Raw genomic sequence first — 9,112 nt, 5'->3', positions numbered from 1 at the left:
ACACTTCGCTTCAGGAGCGTTCATATTGCAAATGTTATGTGGTAATACGCCTCTAATAATACCGCAAAAGTTTATAAATATAATTTTTTTTTATATTTTATATCTCATCAATAATTAAAATTATTTTTATTCTACTATTAATTACGTTTATGTTTTGCAATATTTAAAAAAAAATTTCAAAGTATTCATAAAAAAATTTTTTTTTATCATTTTTTATTCGAAGCTTCTTACATGCTTTTGCAATCATATCGATTAATAAACGTTAAATCAAATATTTATGTTCACAATATTGAAATAATATATTTGATAAAATTTGGATTAAGAAACACGCTATAATAACAATAATAAAACTACAGTTATAACATAATTTTATATAGTAATAATACTACTATACTATAGTAGTATTATTAGTAATACTACTATACTATACTATATTTTTACAAGACTTATGGCCTTTCTCACCCCAGTAGCCGCACTACAAAGAAAATGATCAAAAAGTTTCTTCTGGCCAAAAATAAACAAAGACATCGCAAACTGGACTCGCGCTTGTTTAGCTTGCCAAAAAAGCAAAATTCATCGCCATAACAAAAATGCATCCGAACAATTTGAAGCGCCAAAAGAACGTTTTGAACATATTCACATGGATATAATAGGTCTATTACCTCGTTCACAAAACTATCAATATAGTTTAACAATAATTGATTGTTTTACTAGATGGCCCGAAGCGATTCCCTTAAGCAACATAACAGCAGACACTATTGCTACAGCTTTTTACAACAATTACATCTCAAGATTTGGTACTCCAGTCACCATTACCAAGGTTCTCAATTTGAATCTTAACTCTTTAATTCATTAACTAAGCTGATAGGGTGCAACAAAAACAGAACAATTTCATATCATCCGGCTTCAAATGGCATGATCGAACGCTGGCATAGATCTTTAAAAGCAGCTATAATGTGTCACAAGAATCCTAACTGGGTCGAAATCCTACCTACAGTACTACTAGGTTTAAGAACGAGCTACAAAGAAAATATCGGAGCCACCCGAATTAGTATATGGAACATCACTAAAGTTACCCGGCGAATTTTTCTTTAACGAAGACATGCCTACAGATCCACAGCCTTACGTGGAAAAATTTCGTGAACACATGCGAAACGTATGTGCAAAACCTATCCTTCATCACATCAAAAAACAAACATTCGCCCACAAAACACTATATACTTGCCCTTTTTTTATGTATAGATGCAGTTAAAAAACCTTTAGAATCACCGTACGAAGGCCCTTTTGAAATCATCGAAAGAACAACAGATCACATATTCAAAATAAATTACAAAGGAAAACATACAAATATCTCAACAGAACGTTTGAAGCCGGCTTTCTTCGAGACAGAAAATCAGGAAAAATCAACATCACCAAAAATATTAAAAACCTACTCTAATCCTAAAAAAAACTGTTACGTTCAAAAATTAAATTTCGCTCTTTATTCAAGTCATTCGGAGCGGAGTAATATGGTGTCCGCCTAGAAACAAAAAGGTGGCGCTGGTAGAAAAAAAAGAAAGTTGGCAGTTTTTGGCAATACGACAGTTAGTTACAGTTTAAGTTACGAGTTGTGAGTTTATCAAGCGATCAGTTTTTGTAACTTTTAATAAACGTATATTTTGGATAAGTGAGCCCATTTTTTATTTACGTGTGTTGTTAACCCCCATAATATCGACAACAGTAAAGACCATGCCATCGTCGTCGGCACCGGTGCCGACGATACCGGTGAAGATGCCGACGGAGACCATGCCGATGTCGATGGCGAGCACCGCAACAACACCAAATATATTTTTAAATGTAAGTAGAATTTCATTGTATAATGTTCTGAATTTTAAATAATAAATTTATTTTAATAAATTAGTAAGCAGATTAAAACTTTCATTTTGAAAATAACATTTTAGTATATTGTAAATTGTCCAGTTAATATATAATAAATAATAAATAATATATAGTATATAATATAATAATATAATAAATAAATTACATGTTATTGTTGATCGACCAAACTGGTTAAATAAGCTTTATTGAGTGTTTAATAGGCTTAACAATCGACGACGTTTCGATCTTTGGTTTAGGTCCTTTTCAAGTCTAAAATTGATTAACAAAAATAATATTACAATATTTTAGTTAGTTACTATGATGTCACCATGGAAGTTTTTTTATATATGTTAACGTTAAATTAAATCTATGTACCTCTTACGACATAACACTTTAAAAAGTTAAAAACACTTTCATGATACATCACACCTCCACATCAGCATGAAGACTAAAGTTGTGTATAAAATATCGGAAAACAAATACAAGTATCAGGTCAAATTCGTTGAAATTTCTTAATAATATTATTGTAAATCGTGTAACGAGGCGCCCTCCGTTACTAAATTCCCGACCGTCCGACCGTCGGAAGTCCGCTGCCCGGCGAACACCGGCCGGGCACAAGCGGAGGCGCAGTGCGCCCTTTTTTTAAACGCAAACATAAACACAGCAACACCCGCAACGGGTAAAACCTAACCTCGGCGCGCCCGACTAAGTCCCGCTCGGGCACCGAATCCGAAAACACCCGAGCGCGAGACGAGATCTCGGAGCCCGCCGAAGAACCGGGCTCCAGCAGCCGAGTCCGGAGACGTCCGACCGAGCCGAGCCTCGGGCCTCGAGAAGGGGACCCGAGAAGTCACACCCGTATAAAACCCGCACAGCATTCACGCTCCAGACCAGATCTCCGAATCTGGTTCTCCGAGACGGGTTTCGCCTCAGAGAACATCCCAGTATCCCGAAAAAGAATCACGAAAGCAACCGCGGTGGAGCGTACTCCACCATCGCCGAGAGTTCTCGACACTTTCCACGATTCTCCCTCTCAATATCGCAGCAGAAATGATCTGCGAGTGGAGAGTACTCCGCTTCGGTCGAGCGTTCTCAGACGATCGCCACTGCCGTGAGCTAATTCCCTCGTGTCTCGACCCGCTAGAATATGGGAGACAATTAAAGTCTCGGAGTGGAGAGTGAGCTGCCTTCGACGAGGGTTCTCGTCGTCGCCCGATCCTCCCCCGCGAGTCCTCCGCGAACCCTTTCCTAGCCCGCGGGGTGGAGGGACTCTCGATTGAATCGAGACCCGCCGAGCAACGGCCGAATAAACGAAAGCAGCCAAAGAAAAGGGCCGGCACGCGCGGTATAAGAAACGCGAACGGCAAAAACGCTCCCCCAGCGCTCAAGCACTTGCACAAAAACGCGACCGCCGAAAAACCTGCCACGCGCCGCGCCGCTAAAAATAGCGCCTGCCGCCGCGCCGATCCGCGCACCGACACTCATACGGTCCACCGAACGACACTACCGCAATTACTTTTTGTAAATAATCCCACTGTACATAGCGTTCCCATCTATACGGCGGTACACACACTCACACACACATATAAACATCTTTGTACATACAATAAACCAATCTACATTACAGCATAATAACTCTTGCAGTGTCTCTTTTTCCTCCCTCAAACTACGAACCCTGATCCCGACGAGCTACCCGGTCAAACGTCCGATTAAACAGGGGGGGGGAGGCGTTACAATCGGATTCAAATTTTCGGTGTCTTTTTGTAAATTAATTGAATTGTCATACTTGATAAAAAACATCTCCGCAATTTCTCTCTTTTTAGTATGTTTTTCGTTATGCAATATTGTGGCTGTTGTCTAATTGAAATCACGTGTAAATTCAGTTCTATGCTTATTAACGACCGAATGGTTGCTAGTATGCAGTTTTATATTATTAGTATGTTCTTTAATGCGTGCGTTTAGATGTCTTTTTGTCCGTTCTATGTATGTAGCGTCACAATCCTTGCAGTCAATTTTATATCCATACATATGGAAGAGGAAGAGGAAGTAGAAGAGGCGGAGGTAGAGGCAGAGGCAAAGGCAGAGGTAGAGGCAGAGACAGTGGAATTAACATTTATTACAAAAATTATAATTAAAAAATTTAATATTAATATAATATATAAATTTTACACAAACATACATATATACACAATTTTACACAAACACATATATACAAATATACATACATACATATATAAAATTATTTGAATAAATTGTTAAAAATATATAAACAATTTTTTATTACAAGACCATTTCATTCCTTTTTTCTGTTCCTTATTTATCCTTTCCTCTTTCTTTCTACATATGTGTGTGTGGAAACGAAATTTATGATTGGTTCTAGACAAAGTTTGTGCTAATTGAGAAGATTGCTGGATAAGAAATACAAAGAATCATCAAGATTTCATATTTGATCAGATTGGAGATATGTTTGAGATTGATAAAATAAGATTACAAAGCAAGTAATAATGCTTTGAAATAAGATTTTTAATCACGATTAATAATACTGTTAGAATATATGAAACTTAGAAATTTAATAGTTTATTGAATTTGTTTTTCAATCAATTGTAAAGTTATTTTTCGCGGAATAGAATACAGGGTCTGTCCCCAAAGTAATGAGAATGATTTTTTCTCGACCGCCAGACGCGTTGGGAGACGAATTGCTCGGCCTGGGAGTGTGGTGAAGGATGTTAGTATATTGCCAGACCGCCGCCTGTTGCCTCTGAGCCTTCGCAGAGTGTGGATTGTCCGTTAATATTAACAGTATCGCAATCTGTGCTATACTGATTTATCTTTCTCGAAAGAATTTGAAAAACAAATATGAACGAAATATATGTACAAATAAGATAGTACATCAAGTAAGTAAAAACGATATAGTAACGTTTGAGCGAATGTAAATAAACACTCAAAGGAATTTCTGTGTTAGTGGAAAAGATACTTAATCGACATTTCTTCGTGTGACCACATACACACACACGTGTGCGGGGGGAGGGTGAGGATGCAAGGGGGGCTTTCGGCCCCCTCCTCCCGCACTCACCCCGCCGGTAGAAGTGTCATGGACAAAAGTGCGCAAAAGTAAGGTGTGTACTTTGTTGAGAAATAACTATGTTAGTTAAGTCGTAAGTTACCATCAACAAAGTATGCACCGTACTTTTGCGCACTTCTGTCCAAGGCACCCCTACCGGCGAGGTGAGTGCGGGAGGGGGAGGGCCGAAGGCCCCTTTGCACCCCCTGCGCGCGCGTGTGTGTGTGTGTGTGAGGGGCCACAACGAAGAATTGTCGATTAAGTATGCTTCTTAACTGTAGATTGTCAAAGTTTACTATTATTACTATCATAAAACTTGTGTTAATAACTTTTTAATAAATGCCGAGCGCGGCCTAAAATCTTCTGTACCCAATCGACTGTGTATGGTAAAGGAAAAAAATAATGAAAAAGAAAAAATTCACTCAGAGATAATAATTGAATCTTTAAAACAGGAAAATATTCGTTTGCGTCGAATTATAAAACATTTAAAATTCCGCTTAAAAATTAGACAAAAAATACCCAAAAAGCGGACAAGTAAAAAAAGTGATGAAAATGATACAAGATTTAATCGAGAAACAAAAATTGCATCCTGTTGCAAAAGAGAATTACAATTACATGTGCCACATGCACCATATACAGAAGAAAAAAAAACTCTTGCAAAACAATTTTTTTATTATTCAGCTGCTGCATTGCGTCGTTTGCGAAAAGCAGGTTGCAATTTTCCTGCAGAAAGAATTATTAAAAAATGGCACGAAGAATATAATATGCTAGGATTTTGTGATTTTATATTTGATAAATTATAGAAGAAAATCTCAAAGTTACCTGCAGAAGAAAGAGTATGTGTTCTAAACTGGGACAAAATGTATATTAAATCGTACGAAGAATATTCGCTCAGGCTTGATCAAATAGGAGGGATCATTGATCTAGAACCTTTAGGAAGAAAACATGAGAGAGCAAAATGTATATTCGTATTTTGCTTAAATAGCATAAATGCGCGGCATCCATGACGTCAACCGTTGGCATATTTCTTTCCAGGAAAATGTGTGAAAGGAAGAAATAATAATTTTATTAAAAGAGTGCTTAGATAAACTGAGCAAAACAGGTGCTGATATACGACTTGTAACATGTGATCAAGGCACATGTAATCAAAACGCTTATGTTCAACTTGGCGTGCATCTGGATAAGCCATTCTTTATACACAATGAATAAAAATATTACGCATCGTACGATTTTCCGCATTTAGTAAAAAGATTGGCAAGTTTACTAAGAAAATACAAATATTTATATTGCGATGGACAAGTAATTGCATCATATGGTGATTTTGAATTGATATGGTCGATTGATGACAGTGCAAAAGGAGGTTCAAATTTGTTATCTTATATATTATCGAATATGCGCTTCTGTTATATAACAGAAGCGCATATTCGTCTAAATGCTTTTGAAGCAATGAATGTAAAAAGAGCTTTCCAATTATTTAGTAATAAATTTGCAGCCGCAATGAAAACAGCCGGTTACGGAAAACAGTTACAGACAAACACATGGGAAGCAACGGCTGATTTTGCAGAGCGTATGAATAAAATAATCGATGCCTGTAATTCTTACAATCTTAATATTAAATTTGGTGGGAAACGACTTTTATTCTCTAAAATCCTGACATTGAAGATTTATTAAAAGATTTTGTTACATGGTGTTCAAGATGGTCTACATCATCAGAAAGAATATTGAAAATTCCTTGTTTAAACGGATTTAATGTGATAGTACAGGCTATTTTACATACATACAAAGATCTCGAAGGACAATATAAAGTATTCGAACTTGCTACAGGATTATGCAATCAAGACTCCGTTGAACATTTATTCTCCAAATTAAGACAGCGCGGAGGATTCAATCCTAATCCTACAGCAAGTCCGACTCTCTTTTAGGCATATACTTTGTACAGGATATATTCAAACAAGCGAAAAAGGTAACGTTCAGTGCCCAGAAACCAAATCTCTTATTAATCCATCGAATCAATTTGTAAAGACTATAGTCCTGAGTGAAAATCATACAATTGTTCAACATGATATTGATCCTAAAGATGAATTACTTGAGAGAGATACAAAAATTCTCGAAGAATATGAAGATATTCATATCGAGATTCTGAAAATATAAATTCGCTTAACATTTACGATCAAAATGCTATTGCATATTTTGCTGGTTATGTAGCATGACGAAGTGTTGTAAAAACAAATTGTGATAATTGCCGCAATATCATGATGAAAACGTCAATGAATGACGCGACAGAAAATGAAAAATATAAAGAATTTAGAGAATATCCAAACATAGACAAAGACGCCCTTACTGTAACAAAATTAATACGACCGACAACTCTTTTTATCAAAGTTGTCGAAACGCAATTAGTAGCATTTAATCGAACTTGGAAATATTATTGGTCTTCCACACAAATTTTGACTAAAATAATAAATGAGTGCATAGATTTAACAAATAAAATACATCCTGAATGGTTAAATAAGAACGATGCATGCTACAATCATCGGCTACAAGCACTAAAATATATGATCAGCGTAAAACTATATTCTCGTACAAGATACAATAATCATGCTAATAAAATAGTCACTGCATCCCGTAGAATAATTAAAAACTTTTCAAATAAATAAAATTGAAATGTGATTGCAGAAGAAAAACTAAAAAGGAAAACTACTTTTGAATATTATTTCATATTTTGCAACAAAAAAGAAAAAAGTAATAGGACGAAATATTATGATATTATGAAATTATGAATAGTAAGAAAGAGAGAATACAAAACTCATAAAGTGAAAAAAGCAGAATACAAAGAAGAAAAGTAACAAGAAAAGCAGACTACAAAGACTGAAAAAATAACAATTGATAATTATAAAAAGGTAAGCAATAACGATCAAATAATGTAGAACGCATGTTTCTTTAAAAATAACTCAATTTTTATTAAATAAATATAATGATATATTTTCTATAAATTATTATTATTTTTTGTCATAGAAAGAAGTATTTTTATTGTTGTATTATAACAAATAATATTGCACGTCTAATGTTTTAAGGAAATGATTAATGTGAAATATATTATATAAAATTGTTGGTATTCTGCAAGCAGACACTAACAAGTGTCTCTTGATTATAAGAGAATATATATAGGAATACCATGAAATATATATGAATATTACACACACACACGCAGGCACGCACGCAGGCACGCACGCATGCACGCACGCACGCACGCACTCGTGCACACACGTGTGTGTGTGTGTATGTATATATAGGTGATTTTAACAAATTGCCTATAAAGTATAATTTTAAGTCTATAAATTGATGAGACGCAAAATTGTTGGTGCACGGTATTCTGCAAGCAGACACTATCGTGTGTCTTGATTATAAAGAAGAAAGCATACGGGGAATACATATACGTGAAATATATATGAATATTAAATTTAAATATTATAAATAGATGATTTTGCTTTTTTACAATGCCAACAATATACATATCTGTGCGTGCGCGCCTGCGTGTGTGTGTGTGTGTGTGTGTGTGTGTGTGTGTACACAAAAATAAAAGTTTAATAATAAAAATGTGTATACATATGTGTGTGTACACACATACAAATTATATACGCATTTTTATTATTTTTACTTGCGCGGACAAAGGTAACGTCACAGTAGCATTGGATAGATTAGATTACATCAAAAAGATTGAGTTAATTTTGGAGGATAAAAACAGTTATTCGTGCATTTTAAGAACAATCCGTGTTTAAAAATAGAGAGGGATCTCAATAACTTATTGAAAAACTGATCAAAAAAAGAATTAATTAAAAAAAAAAATTATTGGTTATGTTACGTCCTGCAGACTTCACGATTCTTTCTTTTCGAAAGGATAGTATAAACATTTAGAGATAGTGATTCTAAGAACGCTCTACGGCGAAATATCAAACCGTGAGAACTGTCACTTTAGTCACACTCCACAAATATTACGTTACGATAATAAAATTTTTAACAAACCTCCGTAAGGCGAGACCAACTCTAAATAAGACAACCAAAGAAGTCTTAGAAATCGAATAAAATATAAACACTTGAACTGCTCCAAAAGAATTTTAAATAAAACAGAGTCACCGTAACTCGAAGCAGTTGTTTAGAACTGCAATCATAAATTTGAAACGGCGACGAAAACTT

At 35.3% G+C, this 9,112-nt stretch overlaps 1 pseudogene; it reads left to right on the top strand.

Moving 5' to 3' along the window:
- Window positions 1–3,885: 3,885 nt before the first annotated feature.
- On the top strand, window positions 3,886–7,575 carry LOC140670839 (uncharacterized; annotated as a pseudogene).
- The last annotated feature ends 1,537 nt before the right edge of the window (window positions 7,576–9,112 follow it).

This window comes from Anoplolepis gracilipes, chromosome 11 (assembly GCF_047496725.1).
Source record: "Anoplolepis gracilipes chromosome 11, ASM4749672v1, whole genome shotgun sequence".
Taxonomy (NCBI): Eukaryota; Metazoa; Arthropoda; class Insecta; order Hymenoptera; family Formicidae; genus Anoplolepis; species Anoplolepis gracilipes.
The sequence above is the reverse complement of the archived record's forward strand: the minus strand, read 5'-3'. Positions and strand labels throughout refer to the sequence as shown.